At 48.7% G+C, this 22,378-nt stretch overlaps 1 protein-coding gene across 10 annotated transcripts in view; it reads left to right on the top strand.

Annotated features, from left to right (window-relative positions):
- Nucleotides 1–22,378, top strand: part of LOC137349122 (zinc finger protein 132-like) — a 109,348-nt gene that overhangs the window by 51,413 nt on the left and 35,557 nt on the right. For 8 of the 10 annotated variants that reach the window (XR_010969246.1, XR_010969243.1, XR_010969245.1 and 5 more), the window contains one exon: nucleotides 13,201–13,868. The exons of 1 other annotated variant lie outside the window; for it this stretch is intronic. The gene's annotated coding sequence lies outside the window, so the exon portion shown is untranslated. Of the gene's footprint in view, nucleotides 1–13,200; nucleotides 13,869–21,490; nucleotides 21,605–22,378 lie in introns of those variants that run through there. One more of the 10 variants, XM_068014496.1, reaches the window with a different exon arrangement.

The following is a 22,378-nucleotide window of genomic DNA, read 5'->3' as shown; positions in this document are numbered from 1 at the left end:
AACCCCAGTGTCAGTCAGCATCGGGGGAGTGATCAGGGACTGTGTGACTGTAACCGCAGCGTCAGTCAGCACTGGGAGAGGGATCAGGGACCATGTGACTGTAACCCCAGTGTCAGTCAGCACCGGGAGAGGGATCAGGGACCATGTGACTGTAGCCCCAGTGTCAGTCAGCATTGGGAGAGGGGTCAGGAACTGTGTGACTGTAACCCCAGTGTCAGTGAGCATCGGGAGAAGGGTCAGGAACTGTGTGACTGTAACGCCAGTGTCAATGAGCACCGGGAGAGGGATCAGGAACCGTGTGACTGTAACCCCAGTGTCAGTCAGCACCGGGAGAGGGGTCAGGGACCGTGTGACCGTTACCCCAGTGTCAGTCAGCATCGGGAGAGGGATCAGGGACCATGTGACTGTAACCCCAGTGTCAGTCAGCACCGGGAGAGGGATCAGGAACTGTGTGACTGTAACCCCAATGTCAATGAGCACCGGGAGAGGGATCAGGGACTGTGTGACTGTAACCCCAGTGTCAGTCAGCACCGGGAGAGGGATCGGGGACCATGTGACTGTAACCTCAGTGTCAGTCAGCACCGGGAGAGGGATCAGGGACCGTGTGACTGTCACCCCAGTGTCAGTCAGCACCGGGAGAGGGATCAGGGACCATGTGACTGTAACCCCAGTGTCAGTCAGCATCGGGAGAGGGGTCAGGGACCGTGTGACTGTAAACCCAGTGTCAGTCAGCACCGGGAGAGGGATCAGGGACCATGTGACTGTAACCCCAGTGTCAGTCAGCATTGGGAGAGGGGTCAGGAACTGTGTGACTGTAACCCCAGTGTCAGTGAGCATCGGGAGAAGGGTCAGGAACTGTGTGACTGTAACGCCAGTGTCAATGAGCACCGGGAGAGGGATCAGGAACCGTGTGACTGTAACCCCAGTGTCAGTCAGCACCGGGAGAGGGGTCAGGGACCGTGTGACTGTTACCCCAGTGTCAGTCAGCATCGGGAGAGGGATCAGGGACCATGTGACTGTAACCCCAGTGTCAGTCAGCACCGGGAGAGGGATCAGGAACTGTGTGACTGTAACCCCATTGTCAATGAGCACTGGGAGAGGGGTCAGGGACCGTGTGACTGTAATCCCAGTGTCAGCCAGCACCGGGAGAGGGGTCAGGGACCATGTGACTGTCACCCCAATGTCAATGAGCACCGGGAGAGGGATCAGGGACTGTGTGACTGTAACCCCAGTGTCAGTCAGCACTGGGAGAGGGGTCAGGGACTGTGTGACTGTCACCCCAGTGTCACTCAGCACCGGGAGAGCGATCAGGGAGTGGGAATGTTTGCTGTATTTTAGATAGCCTCCTGGTGAAGCCAGCAACAGGAGACAGTCTTTACATACTTTGTGTTAGTTTACAAAGTTACACATTACAAACATTCACCTCCTAACCCAGCACCACCATTTTAGTTTGTGCCTATGTAGTTAATTCTGTTTAACCATGAGGAATGATCCTTAACAGTTTGTTTGCCGTGTTTGATAAGTAAGATCTTACCATCACGGCCTGTTACCTGACCAAGGGCTTTTCATTCCCGACAACCCTCTCTTTTATAATGCACCAAATCTCCTGAATCAAGTTCTGTCTCGAATGCTCTTACTCAATGTCTCAGAGGTCCCCAGATTTTTTCGGAGACCTCAGCCTTGATGATAGCTGGTCTCCCTGCATGTAAAGCATTCAATTGTGCAGACAGAGATGGAACTAATTGTGGTACCTTCTGGAGCAGGAGGACTATCGCACAGCACAGAAGTCATTTTGCAGTTTCGTCCATAGACTACTTGATAGGGACTGTACCCTCCAACCATCTGGCATGAATTCTTTGCATGAACCGCCCATGCCAGGGCAGTTGCCACCTTGCAGTCTGATCGATCGGCTAAAGTTTTATGCAGCTTTTCAGTGATCACCACCTAACTTGATGGAAATAAGTTTGCAGGTCTACGGGGATAGTGTGGAGGAATGGGACTGACTGGATTGCTCTGCTGGCATGGGTTTGATAGGCCAAATAGACTCCTTCTGTGCTGTTACGATTCTTTGCCTCTAATTTGGTTTTTAGCAACAATGAGAGCATGGGGAGGTGGGAGAACTCATCTGACCAGTGGCATGAAAAGTTATGAGCTGTTTGAGAGGTTCTGTATAATTCACAGAGGACTGTTCTGAATAACCGTCCTGAATTCGGTGTTGACTCATTTGACAGATGAATTGTAAGGAGGTATTCAATCAGCCATCCCGACCAGAAATTCAACACTGGGGGAGAGACCATTCAACTGCCCTGTGCACGGGAAGGGATTCTGCTGTTCCTCCACCCCTGCTGAGACGCCAGCGAGTTCACACTGGGGGAGAGGCCGTTCACCTGCTCTGTGTGTGGGAAGGGGTTCACTCATTCATCCTACCTGCTGACACACCAGTGCGTCCATGCCAAAGAGAGACCATTCAGTTGCTCTCACTCCGGGAAGAGTTTCAAATTGTCGGCCCGTTTACTTGGCGGGTTCACCAGTGACTGCTGTTCAGTCACATGCAGGGCTGAATTGTGGCCTATCCAGGCAGTTGTTTCTGCTGTTGTTAAACTCCAGGTCATGAATATTCTGGATGTGTGTCAGCTTCATTTTAAGTATAACGAGTGCTGATGTCTCTAAGATAAGCTGGTTGATGACTTGTCGGGGCTACAGTATCTCCCTCGGGCCCTGTAGAGAAGGGTGGGATTCGCCCGTTCAGCCTACCTGCTCCACATCCACAGCCGCACTAAGGCACTCATTCCCCACCACCCTGTGCCAATGCTCCCCGACTGACCCATCCCCTGCCTCCAGTCTATCCCTCCATCCTCACACCTCCGCCATCCCACCTCTTATAGTGGCACTGAAAGCTCGGAGGGCCAGCTTTTAACAATATAAACGTTCTTCCTCATTTATCCTCCTCTGCGCAGCCCCATGGGGGGGGGGGGGCGAAGGTGGGGTGGGGCAGAGATGCAGCAAATCACAACTCGTGCAGATCACAAATCCTCTTCAGTAACAAACTCCTGACCCAGGCATGGAGATGGGGGGTGGGGGGGGGTGAGTTTGGTGGGGGGAAACCAGGCGTGAGAGTCCCATTTTAACAAGTCGGCTCCCGCTTATCTACACTTGAACCTGTGCTTGAGAGTTGCATTTAGGACGACAGGTTAATGGGATCAACAGAGAACTCGAAACGCGCTACAGTTCCAGAGCTCGAGGCTTTCAAGTCGGGATCCTCTTGCTTGTGTTCAAATTCCTCCACAGCCTAACCCCTCCCTATCTCTGTAACCTCCTCCAGCCCCCACAACCCTCCGAGATCTCTGAGCTTCTCTAATTCCCGCCTCTTGAGCATCCCCCGATTTTAATGGCTCCACCATTGGACGGCCGTGCCTTCAGCTGCCTGGGCCCCAAGCTCTGGAATTCCCTCCCTAAACCTCTCCGCCTCTCTCTCTCCTCCTTTAAGAATCTCCTCCCGCACGCGGAGCAGGTGAACGGCCTCTTCCCCAGTGTGAACCCTCTGGAGTTTCCCCAGGTTGGGCGACTGAGTGAATCCCTTCCCGCACGCGGACCGAGCTTTTGGTCACCTGACCTAACATCTCCTTACACGGTTCAGAGTCAAATTGTGTTTGATACGCACTCTTGTGAAGCACCTATGTCAAAGGCGCTATATAAATGCAATTTGTTGTTGATCAGGCCTACTCGAAATTTTTTGCGGTATCTCTCCTAATGCGCTCTCTTTAATACCCATTATCCCAATCCCCATGACCCAAAACATTACCTCATTCAGTTATCTGCACTCCCTTATCAATACCTGCAGTTTTAACAAGAATAACTTTGTTCCAGCTTCACTTTTTGGGGAGGCAGTAGCTTAGTGGTAATGTCAGTGAAGTAGTAATACAGAGGCCCAGGCTAATGCTGTGGGGACACGGGTTCGAATCCCACCACGGCAGATGGTGAAATTTGAATTCAATTAATAAAAATCTGGCATTAAAAAGCTAGTGTAATGGTGACCATTGTCGATGTTGTAAAAACCCATCTGGTTCACTAATGTCCTTCAGGGAAGGAAATCTGCCGTCCTTACCTGGTCTGGCCTACATGCGACTACAGACCCACAGCAATGTGGTTGACGCTTAACTGCCTTCTGAAATGGCCTAGCAAGCCACTCAGTTTCTCAAGGGCAGTTAGGGATGGGCAATACAATGCTGGCCTAGCCAGCGATGCCCACATCCCATGAATGAATAATAAAAGAACCTTGACGAAACTATTTAATCATATAATTCAACCGGACACAGTTACGGGCAGATGAATGAACAAAGGCTCTCTTACCAGCGATACTATCTCTTGGACCACATTGCTTCTGCAGACGCAGCCTTGGAGGATGCATCCTGGGAGGGACACTGATATTGTGTTCCGCCACCCAGCTGAGAGACCAATTGGACTGGGACAGGAGGAAGCCAGACGTTGAATTGGCGAAACAACTCTGTCTAATACAACTTTTAATTCAATCTGACTAACCCGACATTGCCAAAACGCACATTCATCCAAATTAAAGCAAACCTCGATTACGTTTTCCTCCTTCTAACAGACACTCACTTAACAGGCAAAAGCTAAAAGTTAATTTAAACAAATTAAGTTGGAGAGAATTGTTCTCTTCCATTTAGGTGGAAAACCACAGGGAGTTCGCCTGCCATTGCCTGTTAAGCTGCCCACCATACACTTCTACATGTGTTACCAGGGTGTGTGTGTGTGTGTGTATCTCACTGTGTCTGTATCAGCCACCACTGGCCAGTGAACCGCCACTCTGTTCTTTTACATTTGTTTGCGGGACCCGGGCATTGCTGCCAAGGCCTGCATTTATTGCCCATCCCTGGTTGTCCTTTGAGAAGGTGGTGGTGAGCCACCTTCTTGAACAGCTACAGCCTGAGTGGTGAAGGGAGGGGAGTTCGAGGATTTTCAACAGTTGAGGAATTGAAGGAGTCCATTCAGCCCCTCGGGCCTGTTACACCGGAACAGGAGGAGGCCATTCAGCCCCTCGGGCCTGTTACACAGGAACGGGAGGAGGCCATTCAGCCCCTCGGGCCTGTTACACCGGAACAGGAGGAGGCCATTCAACCCCTCTGGCCTGTTACACAGGAAAAGGAGGAGGCCATTCAACCCCTCTGGCCTGTTACACAGGAAAAGGAGGAGGCCATTCAGCTCCTCGAGCCTGTTGCATAGGAACAGGAGCTAGACTAAATAAGGAGAAACTGTCTCCAATTCTAGAAGGGTCGGTGGCAAGACGACACAGATTTAAGGTGATTGGCAAAAGAACCAGAGGTGCCACGAGGAAACATTTGTTTTTAACACGAGTTGGAACACGCTGCCTGAAACGGCGGTGGAAGCAGAGTCAACAGTAACTTTCTGTAAGGGAATTGGAGAAATGCTGGAAGATTAAAAAAAATTCACAGGGCTACGGGGAAAGGACAGGGGAGTGGGATTAATTGGATAGCTTGACCAAAGAGTTTGCATCGATCTGATGGGCTGAATGGCCTACTTCCCTGCTGTCACTATGATTCCATACCCTTCCTCCTCTCTCTCAGCTCAGTCTTCTTTTTTATGTGTGCACACCTTGCTCTGTTCCAACCCCTCTCTCTTTGCTGTTACAGCCAGGTGAGGAGGGGGTCTCAGGCTCCCCTCTCGCCCCTTTCTCTTATTTGACCGCAACAGGGTTTATTCTTTTTAAACAGTGGTTGCGCTTACCACCTCTGTGAGTGTTTTACCTTTTTCCTTTACTGTGATCATGAATCATGAAGGAACCAATCGGACAGGTTTTCTTGAGTTTAAACAAGAAAAAGTTAATTTTATTATACTTAACACTCTAACCCCGATTAAAAAACTACTAAAAATATGCTACACGTTCACACGAGAATCACACACACACACACACACACACACACACAAGTAGATTTCAGGAGGGTAAATAGAATTGGTGGTTGGATGAAAGTCCAGAATAAATGGAACTTAAATGAAGTCTGTAAAGTGGGTGATCCAGTAGTCCTCACCTGAAGCTCTGTTCTTGAAGTGCGTGGTTGGTCAAAGTGCACTTTGTGGTTGGCCTGCTTTGCTCAGGGTTGCTTGAAGGCAGAATTGCAGTTGGCTTTCTTCCCCTTGTTGCTGGCTGTAGCGGTCTGCAGGCTTGGAGGGTCCCCCAGCCACAGACGGTTTTCACTTGATGTTCTCTGGGGAGAGGGAGAGGGAGAGGGAGGGAAAGGGAGGCACGCAGCATTCTGCTGTTGCACACTCTGTTACTGCTTGTCTCCATTTATGAATGCCTCGAGATGGTTTGGAATGTCCTGCTAATGAGGGTGATCTGGCTAATCTATCAGTTAGCCAAAGCATTGTTCTGGTTGGGCTTCTTGTTAGACTTTTTGGCTCCAGTTCAATCACCTGGTATTTCAGATGTAAATGGCAGTGGCCATCCTGGCTGCTAGTTTTTTGAAAGTTACTTGTAGTTTTTTTTTCCATTAAAAGTTTCCAACTGATGAAATTAATATGTTCCATTTGGCATATAGGGTTTTCCTGATATTGCTCATAATCTTTCTATTTCTGCCTTTTCTTACAAAATCTATGAAAAAGACCCTGGGCTCCCCCACCACCACGCCCCATCCCACCACAGCCCCGCCCCACCACCTGCACCCCTCCCCCAACCCATCCCATCAGACAAAATCAAAAGCAACAAAAAAGCCCCTGAATTAGAAGAGCTTGTCTGGTCGACAGACGAGGATGAGGAAGTGGCAAGTGTGCATGAGCAGCCCATACAGGAAACCCCTCCGCGCCATTTGGATTGGCACGGAGGTCATTTCCGAGAGGGAGCTTGGATTCTGCGGGACCTGTTCCCGAGGAGGGTTTCGGGGCCTGGGTCCGATGAGCATTTCTGGCCGAGCGGGTGTCAGCTCGCTCCCAAGCCCCCTCGTCACCCGCAGGGAGGGGCGTCCCGGGGGCTTCGGCTACTCCTCCGCCCGTCAGTCCGTCCCTGGAGCCAGCCGCCCGGACAGCTGAGGCTCTCTCTCCTGCTAGCGGGGAAGCGCCCTGACTGGAGGCGACCATGCTCCAGACTCTGAATAGACCCCAGTAAAAGACAGGCAACTCCCTCAGAGAGGCGCGGCTAACGTACTCCGCCGGGAGCTGCGTGTCGTCTTGAAGGCAGTGCCCCGGCGGAAAAAACACATCGCCAGCGCACACTATCTGGGAGGACGCTCGACGTACAGGTATCTCTGCAGGGTCCGAAGGCAGAGAGTCGCAGCCTGGGTGCAGACAACACCAGCGGCTGACCGCCCTCCTCAATCGGGTGACTCAGGACCGCGGCAGAGACCCAGTGTTTCCTCTTGCCCCAGAAGAAATCGATGAGCTTCTTCTGGATCTTGGTGTCAAGTGCAGGGGACGGGGCCAAAGTGACCAACCGGTACCACAGCATCGAAGCCACCTGTCGGTTTAATACCTGCGCTTGGCCCCTGTAGGAAAGAACTCGGAGCAGTCCTGTCCAGCGCCCCAGCTGAGTGGTGACTTTCGCCTCCAACTCCTGCCAGTTTGCTGGCCAGGCTTCCTCAGCGGGGCTAAGGTGGACTGCCAGATTCAGGAGGTGCGTGGTGCTCCACGCAAAAGGTGTTAACTCCTCCGGTATGGAGTCCCCCCACCACTGACCCACCAGGAGTCCGGATCATTTCTCCCAATTCATCCTTGCGGAGGACGCAGCAGTAAAGGTCTGCTGGCAGTCACACATTCTCTGCAAGTTAATGGGATCTGTGACTGCAAGGAGCACGTCATCGGCGTAAGTCGAGAGGACGACCCGCATGGCCAGTCTGCGCAGAGCCAAACCCATCAACCTCCCGTGAAACAGGCACAGGAATGGCTCCATGCAGACAGTATACAACTGGCCGGACACAGGGCATCCCTGACGCACCCCTCTCTCAAAGCAAAGGGGCGCCGTCAAGGACCTGTTAACTTTGACCAGACACTCTGCGGCGGCGTATAAAAGTCAGACCCAGGCCACAAAATGCGGCCCAAGTCCGAATGCGCGCAGAGTCCCGAAAAGATATTCGTGATCCACCCTGTCCAACGCCTTCTCCTGATCAAGGGAGAGAAAGGCGACTGACAGAACAGTCCTCTGGGAAAGATGGATCAGGTCCCGAACCAGGTGGATGTTGTCCTGGATGGACCGGCCCGGGACTGTTTAGGATTGGTCAGGGTGGATCATGTGGGCCCGCACAGATCCCAGGCAGGTAGACATGGCCCGTGCAAAGATCTTATAATCTGTACTGAGGAGGGAGACCGGATGCCAGTTCTTAAGCAGGAGGAGATCGCCCCTATTCGGCAACAGGACGATGATCGCTCTGCACCATGAGAGGGGTATCTCCCCGGTCGCCAGCTTTCCCCCAGCACCGGCTACAGATTTGAAATAAAGCAAGCATAAGTAAATATATACATCAATAATAAGTAATAAATTAGGGGAGAGGCAGAGGGTATGCTGAGGAGGAAAAGGGAGGTTGGGAGTGATGACTTGCTTCACCGAGGTGGTAAGACAGACAGCAGTTCAATCAAGCAGTCCTTCACAAACTCTTCTGGTCTTCCGGTTGGGGGAGGGGTCTTCACCTGGGTCAGCCGAAAGCTCCCCAGGCACTATCTGTCTTCTGCTTTCTTCTTAGCCAGGCATCTTCAGCTGACCCAGGCTGGGTAATTGGGGTGGGGAGGGAGTTTCCTTCTATGTTTAGTGCAACTGCACAGCTCCCTGCAGAATTGTACAGCCCCCACCTCTTGTTCTTCTGGCCTCTCCCAACAGTCCAAATCAAATTCAAGTCTGGTGCTCGACACCCATCTCGAAACACAGCCTTATGATTGAAAAGTCTTTTCCTCCTCTGTAGCAAAATTTGTTCAAAATGTTGCAGCTCACTCTCTCCAGCAATAACTCCTGCAACTGACTGCAGCACTGTCAGCTGCACCTCGATGATGCACTCAACACTCAGAAGTCCGAATTAGGCAGCAGTCAACCCCATGCTGCACCTGTCCTGTGAGTTTTTGATGGGACAGCGTAGAGGGAGCTTTACTTTGTATCTAACCCCGTACTGTACCGGTTTTGGGAGTATTGATGTAGATACTCGGTGCACAGAAATGATAAAAAAATATTCCACTCCCCAAGCACTCACCAGTAACTTGTCGATGAGAACATAGTAAGATGATGGGTGGGAAAATACCAATTAACCCAACTGAGCTTGCCCCACTCAATATGGCTGATTCTGAAGATGCAAAAGGTACCAAGCAGCTGTTAACACCTGGGAACAACGGAAGGCCCAGGTGGCTCTGTGAAACCAGACTTCTGGACTTTGCATATTGGAACAGGACCAATAGGCTATTGACTTGAGTCCAGATAAATTTAACAGACTTTCTGAAGGCAGGCAGATCTGAGAGCAGGCTGTAAGGAAGACAACCAGTGGTTGCAGCCTTGAGAGAGAGGAGACACCTGCTCTCGGAAGTCTGATACTGCCAAAGGCTGTGAAGACTTGAACCTGTTTTGAAAGATGAAGCTTGCGGAGAAGTAGAAAACCAGCAGGATCACCAGGAATAGCCTTGTTCACAGACATCCAGGTCAGACATGCTCAGAGAAGTGAGCGAAGAGTGCATTGATTTTTGAAAAGGTCTGGGAGATCCGGCCCATTGCAACTGGGAGGAGTTTGGGACTTTGAACCACAATGGATTCCGACATCAAAAAGGACTGTGTAACGTACAAACGTGGAGTGAGGTTTTCAAGTATTTTAATAAGTAAAGAAAATACCTTTCTTTGTAATCTGGGGTATCAGCTACTTACAAAGTACTGTTTAGTTAATGGGGATTTCTTTTAGTTTGGTTGTTATCATAAAAGTCTTAAAATGTGAAATCTTGTGTAATTCTTTAAATTGGTCTGTATTTTAATTAATGCTCTTACTGAGGTTATAACAAATTGGGGGCTTGGGTCCGGATACAAATTCAGAGGCTGTAAAATGGGTACATTGGAATTTGCTTCCATTTAAAGAAACGAGATTTCACAATTTCTTTTGCTGTACTCATAAGGAAAAGTCAGCCTGTCTACTTTTAATGCTCAGGGAAGATGAGGGAAGATTTGACTCTCAATGATTTAACACAATTAACAGTAGATGTGTTAGATTAGATTAGAGATACAGCACTGAAACAGGCCCTTCGGCCCACCGAGTCTGTGCCGAACATCAACCACCCATTTATACTAATCCTACACTAATCCCATATTCCTACCAAACATCCCCACCTGTCCCTATATTTCCCTACCACCTACCTATACTAGTGACAATTTATAATGGCCAATTTACCTATCAACCTGCAAGTCTTTTGGCTTGTGGGAGGAAACCGGAGCACCCGGAGAAAACCCACGCAGACACAGGGAGAACTTGCAAACTCCACACAGGCAGTACCCGGAATCGAACCTGGGTCCCTGGAGCTGTGAGGCTGCGGTGCTAACCACTGCGCCACTGTGCCGCCCAACACTCAGTTAATAGCTGTAGCAGAGCAATTGGGGATTAGTTTAAAATTAAAAGCCAAAAAGGCAGAAATTGCTGAAGTGTTTGCTCAGCATTTCAACCTTGAGGAAGAAAAGGGCGATACTGGTATGTCTCAGATTGAGTTAGCTAGAATTCAGTTACAAGGGACAGACAATTCCAACTTGAAATGAGAAAACTTTAGTTCGACAAAGAAAGGAAAAGAGAGCTACAAAAAGGAGAAACCAGGAAATTTGCACTGGACAGAGAAAAACTTAGATTATGAAACAGGGAGTGACAGAAATGTTTGAGGATGAATCCGATTTAACTCCTGGTTTTGATTTGGCAAGGAATATTCACTTCGTGCATAAATCAGTGAGGAAAGAGTTGAAATTTATTTTGTGCCCTTTGAAAAAATTGCGACAAAGTTGCAATGGTCGAAAGAAAGTTGGACAATTTTATTGCAAAGTGTGTTAGTGGAGGAACAGGCAAGTGATTATGAAGTAGTTGGAACTGCAGTTCTCAATGCTTATGAGTTGGTACCAGAGACTTACAGGCAAAATTCAGGAATTAAAAAAAATAAACCGGGCCAGACATTTATGAATTTGCTACAGAGAAGGAAATGATATTTGATCATTGGTATCAGTCCGTGAGAAGCAACATAAGGAAAAACTTTTTCACACAGCGAGTGGATAAGGTCTGGAATGCACTGTCTGAAAGTGTGGTGGAGGCAGGTTCAATTGAGGCATTCAAAAGGAAATTAGACTATTATCTGAAAAGGAAGAATATGCAAGATTACGGGGAGAAGGCAGGGGAATGGCATTAGGTGAATTGCTCTTTTGGGGAACTGGTGCGGACACGATGGGCCGAATGCCCCCCTTCTGCGCTGCAGCTATTCTGTGATTGATGAAGATTGAACAAGACTTTGAAAACCCGAGGGAAGTAATTCGAATGGAAGAAATTAAAAATAGTCTCCTCTTCAGGAATAAGTTACCACCTGGAAGGATATAAAATTGGTAAAATAAGGAATGCTGCAGAAATGGCAGATGATTATGAATTGACCCACAAAAGCAGTAGTTACAGGCCTCAGTTTGGAAACTTTCAAGGAAGTTGCAAAGGTAGTAGAGTTGATGAGAAGAGATTCAGATTTAGTGAGAGAAGGAATACAGGCAATCCTCAGAGTGGTAAACAAGATAGTCAGAAGATTAGGGTTGAGTCAAAAGGACCAATGTGTTATTTTCGTAATAAAAGAGGGCATATAAAATCAGAATGCTGGGAGTTGAAGGGCAAGTCAGTAGCGCGAGTAGGTTTACTAAAAGCCTGTCCTGAAAAGGATGCTCCAATAGGTGGCACTGTTGACAAGCCAGTGGATTTGGCAAAGTTGGCTGGTAAGCATTTGTGTTCTCCCTTATGTGTTAATGAATTAAATCAGGTCTCTGAAGGGTATAGAATTTTTATGCTCAGAGGTATGGTGTCCCCATATTTGTCAGATGAGGCAGGCAAGCCAATTGTGCTGCTTAGTGATACAGGGGCAGCTCAGTCATTGATGGTAGAAAAGGATCTAGATTTTTCCCCAAACAGTGCTATGAATGCGGAAGTTATAGTGCGGGGCATTGAGGGGGTTCATTTATCCGTCCCATTGCATTAGGTTGCGTAGAATTGCAGCAGTACCTGGACAATATCCAGGCTTAGGCTGATAAGTGGCAAGTAACATTTGCGCCACACAAGTGCCAGGCAATGACCATCTCCAACAAGAGAGAATCTAACCATCTCCCCTTGACATTCAATGGCATTACCATTGCTGAATCCCCCACTTTCAACATCCTCGGGGCTACCATTGACCAGAAACTGAACTGGAGCAGCCACATAAATATTGTGGCTACAAGAGCAGGTCAGAGGCTAGGCCGGAAAGGGGCCAGACAAGCATAGGTCTGTCAGGCAGTCAGGAAAAGGGAGGACAAAAGGGACAGTGAGGATGAGTTAGAGGAAGGCCTGTAGGACTCCCAAATCGAACCCCGTACTGTCCGGTTGGCTAACACTGAAATGTTAGGGAAGTTAGACACCATACTCTCCTATTTAAATACAGAACAGAGAGGAGACCTAACAAGGCTGCTCACAGCGTTTAAAGGGAGCTGCAGGAACAAACCAGGGTGCACAATCCGAACCTACATGATGTGGATGTAGGAGAGACCCCTCCCATAAAACAAAATCCCTATCGCCTAGGTCCTAGGAAACCGACCCATGTTGGAGAGGAAATTCAGTATGTGCTGGAGCGCAAGCTGATTGAGGCCAGTCAAAGCAGTTGGAGTTTCCCAGTTGTGCTTGTGCCCAAGCCTGGATGAAAAAAAGACTAAATCAGAGTATGGTTATGATAGTGTGAACTGATGAGTGAGTGTTTAAGGATGAGTGCATGTATACAGTTTCTTTTTAATTTGTGTCCTCATAATGAAATACTCCTGTCATCACATTTCATTGTGCATTGTGGGGAGGTGTCACAACAACTTGCTTTGTTGAATGATAATTTTCTTTAATCCGCTGACTGGAGATCTGAATTTATAGTTTTTTTTTAAAGAAATTTAAAAATGAACAGATAAAAGATGACTTTGCTAGCAGCTTAAGATGACAACCTAATTTGCAACTCTGTTTCCTACATTGCAAGGCGTGTGAGGTCCGGAGACGAAATTTCTGCCCATCCCAGCAAGAACCAAGACCCAGGAAGTTTAAGGGAACTGCCTGTTCTTTTTTTAGCAAGAAGAAATAAATTGCTAACTACTATGCTTGAATCACTGAGTGACTGTCATGTGACAGGCCCCCATGGTTTTAAGCTGGTGTTTTCTCTGCAACAGCAAGGAGAAGCATCTGGACTCTGTCATGTGCAGACCCAAGTGGGGGTCCCCCTCTCTCTCCATTCCAGCTTGCAAGTATCAAATCCTGCTAGTTGACTGACCACCTCTGCATACTCCGGCTACAATCAGAAACTCAGTTGGAAGAAATCATCCGCATCGCTGTCTCCTAGAGACCCACCGAATCAGCCATCTGTCTCTTCAAACTAAAAGCCTCAGGACCACCAAATTTAACTAAAAGCCAGCTGAATCACCAATCTCCACAGACTGTATACCTTTTTTTTTTCTATGGATTCCAACTCAACCAATCTACCCTTCCCCACTCTGTAACCTATTTAGAGTGTGTAAACCTCTAGTGTCTGTGTGTGAGTGAAAGTTGGTGCGTAGTTTATTAGTTCAGGTTAGGTAAAATAAAGCTAACCTCTTTCTTTGTTAAACTCAAGAAAACCTGTCTGATTGATTCTTGTTATGATGACCAAAATAAATCACTTCACACCTCTCTGCGTTATATTTCGTCTCTCACTTATCTGCCTGTTCTACCAGCCTACGTCTATATCCTCTTGAAGTCTATCACTATCCTCACAGTTTACAGTACTTCCAAGTTTTGTGTCATCTGCAGATTCTGAAATTGTGCCCTGCACACCCAAGTCTCAGTCATCAATGTAGATCAAGAAAAGCAATGGTCCTAACACCGACCCCTGGGCAACCCCACTGTATACCTTCTTCCAGTCCATAAAAACAACTGTTCACCACTACTCTTTCTACCACAATCCTCTTGAGTTTGTTCGCCTTTGTGCTCTGCTGTTTGAATCCTTGAAATCTTTACCAGTCCACCCATTTGTTCGGTAAACCCAGATACCAGCAATAGGTCAAGGAACCGACACATGATGTGCTTAAAACAAAGCTCATTTATTTGACTTATATCCAGAGCATTAACATCCCGCACAGTAACAGAGAGTCATTATCAACAGAAACAACCTCCCCCTCCCCTACCAACCTTTTCTAGGGGGTACGGTAGCATAGTGGTAATGTAACTGGACTAGTGATCCAGAGGCTTGGAGTAATGCTTCAGCGACATGAGTTCAAATCCCAGCACGTTAGCTGGGGGAATCTAAATTCAATTAAATGAATCTGGAATTAAAAGTTAGTCTCAGTAGTAACGATCGTGAAACTATCAGATTGGCCTACAGAAAAAAACCCATCTGGTTCACTAATGTCCTTTTAGGGACGGAAATCTGCCGTCCTTACTTGGTCTGGCCTACGCGTGACTCCAGACCCACGGCAATGTGACCGACTCTTAACTGCCCTCTGAAATGGCCCAGCGAGACACTCAGTTGTATTTAAGGTGGCTGATCCCGTCTATCTTCTCGAGGGCCATAAATGCTGGCCTTGCCTGTAAACACCTGGATCCTGTGACTGAACTAAGGAGGGAGAGGGTGGGGACAAAAAAGGAAAGAAAATAACCGCCCAGAGCAAAGAGGGTTCAGTCCTGGATGTGACCAACGGCCGCGATGACAGCGGAATCCAACACGTGGACCCGCTGGTGCCTCAGCAGGTAGGAGGAGCGGGTGAACCCCTTCCCGCACACGGAGCAGGTGAAGGGTCGTTCGCCCGTGTGGACCCGCTGGTGGGCCAGCAGGTGCGCCGACATCCGGAAGCTCTTGCCGCAGTGGGAGCAGCGGAAGGGCCGCTCCCCGGTGTGGATGCGCTGGTGCGACAGCAGGTTGGAGGACTGGGTGAAGCCCTTGCCACAGGCGGGGCAGGTGAAGGGCCGCTCGCCCGTGTGGATGAGCTGGTGGGTCAGCAGGTGAGACGACATCCGGAAGCCCTTGCCACAGACCGAGCACCGGAAGGGCCGCTCGTCGGTGTGGATCTGTTGATGCTTCTTTAGCTCCTCGGTGCTCTTGAAGCTCTTGCCGCAGGCGGGGCAGGAGAAGGGGCGCTCGTCCGTGTGGACCCGCTGGTGGGTCAGCAGGTTGGAGGACTGTGTGAAGCCCTTGCCGCAGAGCGGGCAGACGAAGGGCCGCTCCCCCGTGTGGACCCGCTGGTGGGTCAGCAGGTGCGAGGGCTTGGTGAAGCCCTTCCCGCACACCGAGCAGATGAAGAGCCACTCGCCGCTGTGCACCCGCTGGTGGGTCAGCAGGCTGGACGACTCGGTGAAGCCCTTGCCGCAGGCCGAGCAGATGAAAGGCCGCTCGCCGGTGTGGATGCGCCGGTGGATCTCCAGCTTGGACGGGTAGCTGAAGCCCTTGCCGCAGTCCCCGCACTTGTACGGCTGCTCACGGCGGGGTGCCCCCCCGCGGCCGGCGGACGGGTGCCCTCTCCCACGGGCCTGGACGCCTCGCGACTTCTCCAGCCACACCGCCCTGTCGAGTCCCTTCTCACACACAAACATCTCTCCGTCCACGCTTAGCGGCCGGTAATACTCGGGCGCTGAGGAATCAAGGGGCTCCGTTACATCTTGGCACGGCATTTCACTTGGGTTTCCCACCTGCAAATCGGCCATTTGCAATCCCCCTGTAAAAGGAGTTTACACCAGCTGTCACTGTCAGTACAGGATTGAAACTCAGAACAGACAATTCCAGTTTCTATGGAACATTTCTTCCTCTATAGATATCAAACTCCTATTTAGGAACATTGAGATCTTTTCGGCACAGAAGGAGGCCATTCGGTCCATCATCTCCATGCTGACCAAAGAGCTAGCCAGCCTAACAGCTGGCAAAATCCTTGTAAATCTCCGCTTTACCCTCTCTAGTGAGAGCACATCCTTTCTCTAATGTGGTGACCAGAACTGTACGCACTACTCTAGCTGTGGTCTAACTAGTGTTTTATACAGTTCTAGCATAACCTCCCTGCTCTTATATTCTAGGCCTCGGCCATAAAAGGAAAGTATCCCATATACCTTCTTCACAACCTGGTCTGCCTGTCCTGCCTTCAGGAATCTGTGGATGTACACTCCAAGGTCTCTCTGATCCTCTACACTTCTCATAATGCTACCATTTATTGTGCATTCCCTGGCCTTGTTTGCCCTCCCCAAATGCATTACCTCACATTTCTCAGGATTGAATTCCATTTGCCTCTCATCTGCCCACCTGACTAGTCCATTGATATCTTCCTGCAGTTAACAGCTTTCTTCCTCACTGTCAAAAACACAGCCAATTTTCACATCTGTAAACTTTTTAATCGTGCTTCCCACATTTAAGTCTAAATCATTAATATATACCACGAACAGCAATGGACCGAGTACTGAGCCTTGAGGAGCCCCACTGGAAACAGCTTTCCTGTCACAATTATACCCATCGACCCTTTGCTTCCTGCCTCTGAGACAATTTTGGATCCAACTTCCCACTTTCCCTTGGATCCCAGGAGCTTTTACTATTCTGACCAGTCTGCCATGTGGGACCAAATCAAAAGCCTTGCTAAAATCCATGTAGACGACATCAAACACGCTACCCTTATCGACCCTCCTTGTTACCTCCGCAAAAAAATTCAATCAAGTTAATCAGACACGACCGTCCCTTAACGTCCTTGGTTAGTCCATGCCTTTCTAAATGACAATTTATACCATGTCTCAGAACTTTTTCCAATAATTTTCCCACCACCGAAGTTAGGCTTCCTCTGTTTTAAACAACTGTCCAATGTTAGCAGTCCTCCAGGGTCTACATTTGGGAATCCCATCCTTTTTCTTTGTGGGAACATATTTGTTCCGAACCCCCTCTATCTCCTCCTTGATCACCTCCCACTGCTCTGACACTGATTTACCTTCAAGAAGATGTTTCCAGTCCACATGTGCCAAATTACCTCTCAGCTTAGTAAAACTGTCCTTTTCCTAATTTAAGACTTTTGCTCTTGGTCTATCTTTATCCTTTTCCAAAACTATTCTAAATTTAACTGAATTATGAACCCTGCTACCCAAATGCTTCCCAACCGATATCCCTTCCATCTACGAACATACGAATTAGGAGCAGGAGTAGGCCACTCGGCCCTCAAGACTGCTTCGCCATCAATAAGATCATGGCTGATCTAATGGTAACCTCAACTCCACATTCCCACCTCCCCCCAATAACCTTTCACCTCCTTGCTTACAAAGAATCTATCTACCTCTGCCTTAAAAATATTCAAAGACTCTGCTTCCGCCGCCTTTTCAGGAAGAGAATTCCAAAGACTCACGACCCTCTGAGAGAAAACATTTCTCCTCATCTCTGTCTTAAATGGGCGACCCCTTATTTTTAAACAGTGACCCCCTAGTTCTAGATTCTCCCACAAGGGGAAATGTCCTTTCCACATCCACCCTGTCAAGACCCCTCAGGATCTTATATGTTTCAATCAAGTCGCCTCTTACTCTTCTAAATTCCAGCGGATACAAGCCTAGCCTGTCCAACCTTTCCTCGTAAGACAACCTGCCCATTCCAGGTATCAGTCTCATAAACCTTCTCTGAAATGCTTCCAATGCATTTACATCCTTCCTTAAATAAGGAGACCAGTACTGTACACAGTTCTCCAGATATGATCTCACCAATGCCCTATATAACTGAAGCATAACCTCCCTACTTTTGTATTCAATTCCTCTCGCAATAAATGATATTATATTAGCTTTCCTAATTACATGCTGTACCTGCATACTAATCTTTTGTGATTCATGCACTAGGACACCCAGATCCCTCTGCATCTCAGAGCTCTGCAATCTCTCACCATTTAGATAATATGCTTCTTTTTTATTCTTCCTACCAAAATGGACAATTTCACATTTTCCCACATTATACTCCATTGGCCAGATCTTTGTCCACTCACTTAACCTATCTATATCCCTTTGTAGCCTCCTCTTCACAACTTATTTTCCGATCAATCTTTGAGTCACTAGCAAATTTAGCGACTATACCTTCAGTCCCTGTCCGGTTTCATTCCCTAAAAGCAAATCCAGAACTGCCCCTTTTCTTGTTGGGCTTGCTATGTCCTGGCTAAGAAAGTTCCCCTGAAGGCATTTTAAGAATTCTGCTCCCTCTGTACCACAGACTGTCTACCAGTAGAGATGTCAGTACTGAACCCCACTCAGCCTCACCTTACAGCCCACACATGCCCTTAATGGCAGAAGTCACTGGACAGTTCTGTCCAGCGTCTCCCAAAGATAAAACCGCCTCAAAGAGGCCGCTCTATCCAATGCCTTAATATGCCACTCAGATCCCACAGGCACCCCTGTGCATCCCGGAGTCACACAGCAAGCTGCAGCTTATGTGTTGCACACCCCTAAACACTCACGAAGATTGAGGCTACGCACAGTGTCTTACGAAGCTCGGGGCTGTCCTCACAAACCGCTATAGCCAGCCGACCCCTACTGCCCTACCTCTGCAACCTCCTCCAGCCCTATACCCCTTCCCATTCTCTGCAACCTCCTCCAGCCTGACACCCCTCCCTGTTCTCTGTAACCTTCTCCAGCACTACACCCCTTCCCATTCTTGACAACCTCTTCCAGCCCTACATTCCTCCCTATCTCTGTAAACTCCTCCAGTCCTACACCCCTCCCTATCACTGTAACCTCCTCCAGCCCTACACCTCTCCCTATCTCTGTAACCTCCTCCAGCCCTACACCCCTCCTTATCTCTGTAACCTCCTCCAGCCCTACACCTCTCCCTATCTCTGTAACCTCCTCCGGCCCTACACCTCTCCCTATCACTGTAACGTCCTCTAGCCCTACAACCCTCCCTATCTCTGTAACCTCCTCCAGCCCTACACCTCTCCCTATCACTGTAACTTCCTCCAGCCCTACACCCCTCCCTATCACTGTAACCTCCTCCAGCCCTACACCTCTCCCTATCACTGTAACTTCCTCCAGCCCTACACCTCTCCCTATCTCTGTAACCTCCTCCTGCCCTACACCCCTCCCTATCTCTGTAACCTCCTCCAGCCCTACACCCCACCCTATCACTGTAACCTCCTCCAGCCCTACACCCTTCCCTATCACGGTCACCTCCTCCAGCCCTACACCCCTCCCTATCACGGTCACCTCCTCCAGCCCTACACCCCTCCCTATCACTGTAACCTCCTCCAGCCCTACAACTCTTCCTATCACTGTAACCTCCTCCAGCCCTACAACTCTTCCTATCGGTGTAACCTCCTCCAGGCCTATACCCCTCCCTATCTCTGTAACTTCCTCCAGCCCTACCCCCCCCATTACTGTAACCTCCTCCAGCCCTACACCCCTCCCTATCTCTGTAAACTCCTCCAGTCCTAAGCTCCAGAATTCCCTCCCTAAACCTCTGCGCCTCTCTCGCCTCCTTTGAGCTTTTGCTCATCTCATAGAATCATAGAACGTTTAGGGCACAGAAAGAGACCACTTGGCCCATCGTGTCTATGCCGGCCAAAAAATTATCCACCTATTCTAATCCCACCTTCCAGTATTTGGTCCGTAGCCCTGCAGATTACGGCACTTGAGGTGCATATCCAGGCTCCTTTTGAATGAGTTGAGGGTCTCTGCCTCAACTACCCTTTCAGGCAGTGAGTTCCAAACCTCCAACACCCTCTGGGTTAAAAAGTTTTTCCTCACCTTTCCTCTAATTTTTCTACCAATCACTTTAAATCTATGTCCCCTCATCACTGACCTCTCTGCTAAGGTGAATAGACCCTTCACCTCTATTCTATCCAGGCCCCTCAAAATGTTGTACATTTCAATAAGTTCTCCCCTCCGCCTTCTAGTTCCAAGGAGAACAACCCCAGCCTATCCAATCTTTCCTCATAGCTGCATTTTTCCAGTTCTGGCAACATCCTGGTAAATCTCCTCTGGACCCTCTCTCATGCAATTGTATCCTTTCTGTAATGAGGTGGCCAGAACTGCACACAGTACTCAAGTTGTGGCCTAACCAATGAGTTATACAGTTCCAGCATAACCTCCTTGCTCTTATAATCTCTACCTCGGCTAATAAAGGAAAGGCTTCCATATGCCTTCTTAACCACCTTATTGACCAATCCTACTACCCTTCAGGGATCTGTGGACATTCACTCCAAAATCCCTCACTTCCTCTACACTTGTCAGTATTTTCCCATTTATCGTGTATTCCTTTGCCTTGTTTGACCTCCCCAAATGCATCACCTCACACTTCTCCAGGTTGAATTCTATTTGCCACTTTTCTGCCCATCTGACCAGACCATCAATATCTTCCTGCAGCCTACAGCTATCCTCCTCGCTATCTACCACACGGCCAATCTTTGTGTTGTCTGCAAACTTCTTGATCATGCCCCCTATATTTACGTCAAAATCGTTAATGTATACGACTAAAAGCATAGGACCCAGTACTGAACCCTACGGAACACCACAGCCCTCCAGTCGCTAAAATAGCCATCAACAATTATTCTTTAGTTTCCTGCCACTGAGCCAATTTTGTATCCACCTTTCTGCATTTCCCTGAATCCCATGGGATTTTAGTTTAGTTTTAGTTTAGTTTAAGAGATACAGCACTGAAACAGGCCCTTTGGCCCACCAAGTCTGTGCCGACCATCAACCACCCACCTATACTAATCCTACACTAATTCCATATTCCTACCTCATCCCCACCTGTCCCTATATTTCCCTACCACCTACCTATACTAGGGGCAATTGCTAATGGCCAATTTACCTATCAACCTTTGGCTTTTTTGCAAGTCTTTGGCTTTTACTTTTTTAACCAGTCTTCCATGTGGGACCTGGTCAAAAGCACTACCCTCATCTATCTTCCTTGTTACTACTTCAAAAAATTCGATCAGGGGGTCTGGAACTCACAGCCTAAAAGGGTAGTTGAGGCAGAAACTCTCAACTCATTCAAAAGGAGTCTGGATATGCACCTCAAGTGCCATAATTTGCAGGACTAGGACCAAATGCTGGAAGGTGGGATTAGAATAGGTGGATAATTTTTCAGCAGGCGCAGACACGATGGGTGAAGTGGCCTCTTTCTGTGCCTTAAGCTTGCTATGATTCTATGTTAAAGGCGCTAAATAAACGCATGGAGTTGTTGCTCCTCCAGACGCCACTGCGCACGCTCTGGAACTACGCCTCCCTCCCCTCATTGACCAGTGTGCGCCTGTGCGGCTCGGCTCCCCGCTGTGATCGATAGCGCGTATTCCACCCCGTGGGGCATGCTGGGTGGGGCAGCGGCCATGAAAGGGTCAAGGACAGTCCTGAATCGAAGACGTCTATATTGGCCGCCCATGAAAAAATAATGCAACCGCGGGAAGGTGGAGGAAGACAAGAAGGTAGTAGCGGGCGAAGGGAATCGCGTTTGAACCAAGAGGGGGCTGGGCAACAATTGTGTAAAGAAACAAAGGAATGAATGGGGTGGGAGAGGTAGGGGAGAGCAGATCGTGCAGCGAGGAGGCGTTGGCCCATCCTCAGAGACATAACGCGCAGGCGCACCCTCCCCCTCCCGTTAGGATTTTAAAAAATTAAATAAACAGAGTTAATTCCGCTTATTCAAGTTATAGGTACAGCCTGTCTGCTCCGAGCTGAAGTTATTTTGTTTTCAAACGGGTGGCGCTGTCGCCGTGAACAGGACGTCACTCACCTCCCCTCCCCCTCGCCACAAGGATGATTGACAGGAGCTCCTTGCCAATCAGGAGCGCGGGAATAGGGGGCGGTTCCGGAGCTCCAACCAATGGTGCGGCAATAAGGAAGGGGGTGGGGCTTTTCCAGCCACCGTCTGTCTCCTCCCGCATTGTCCAAAGGACACAAAGAGATGGGATGGTGGGGGATGGTGAAAGGGGTTCATCTTTTGCTTCAATGCGTTTTATTTAAGACAGAATTCACAGCCAAGAGTCCTCGGAATGTAGTTTTGCCCTGCACAATAATCTGGGAAGCTATTCACTCTCGTATTAAAATTGCAACACCCAACTCCAACCCCCCTAAAAAAACCCCAAAAAATGTTTTTTTACTCACAAGGTCGTTTTCTTCAACTAAAGAAATGAATCAATTCTTTTTCAAAAAGGTTTTTTAAATATTTCAGAATTTTAATATCTTTTAAAACAAAAATC

This window comes from Heterodontus francisci, chromosome 34, assembly GCF_036365525.1.
Source record: "Heterodontus francisci isolate sHetFra1 chromosome 34, sHetFra1.hap1, whole genome shotgun sequence".
Lineage (NCBI taxonomy): Eukaryota > Metazoa > Chordata > Chondrichthyes > Heterodontiformes > Heterodontidae > Heterodontus > Heterodontus francisci.
The sequence above is the reverse complement of the archived record's forward strand: the minus strand, read 5'-3'. Positions and strand labels throughout refer to the sequence as shown.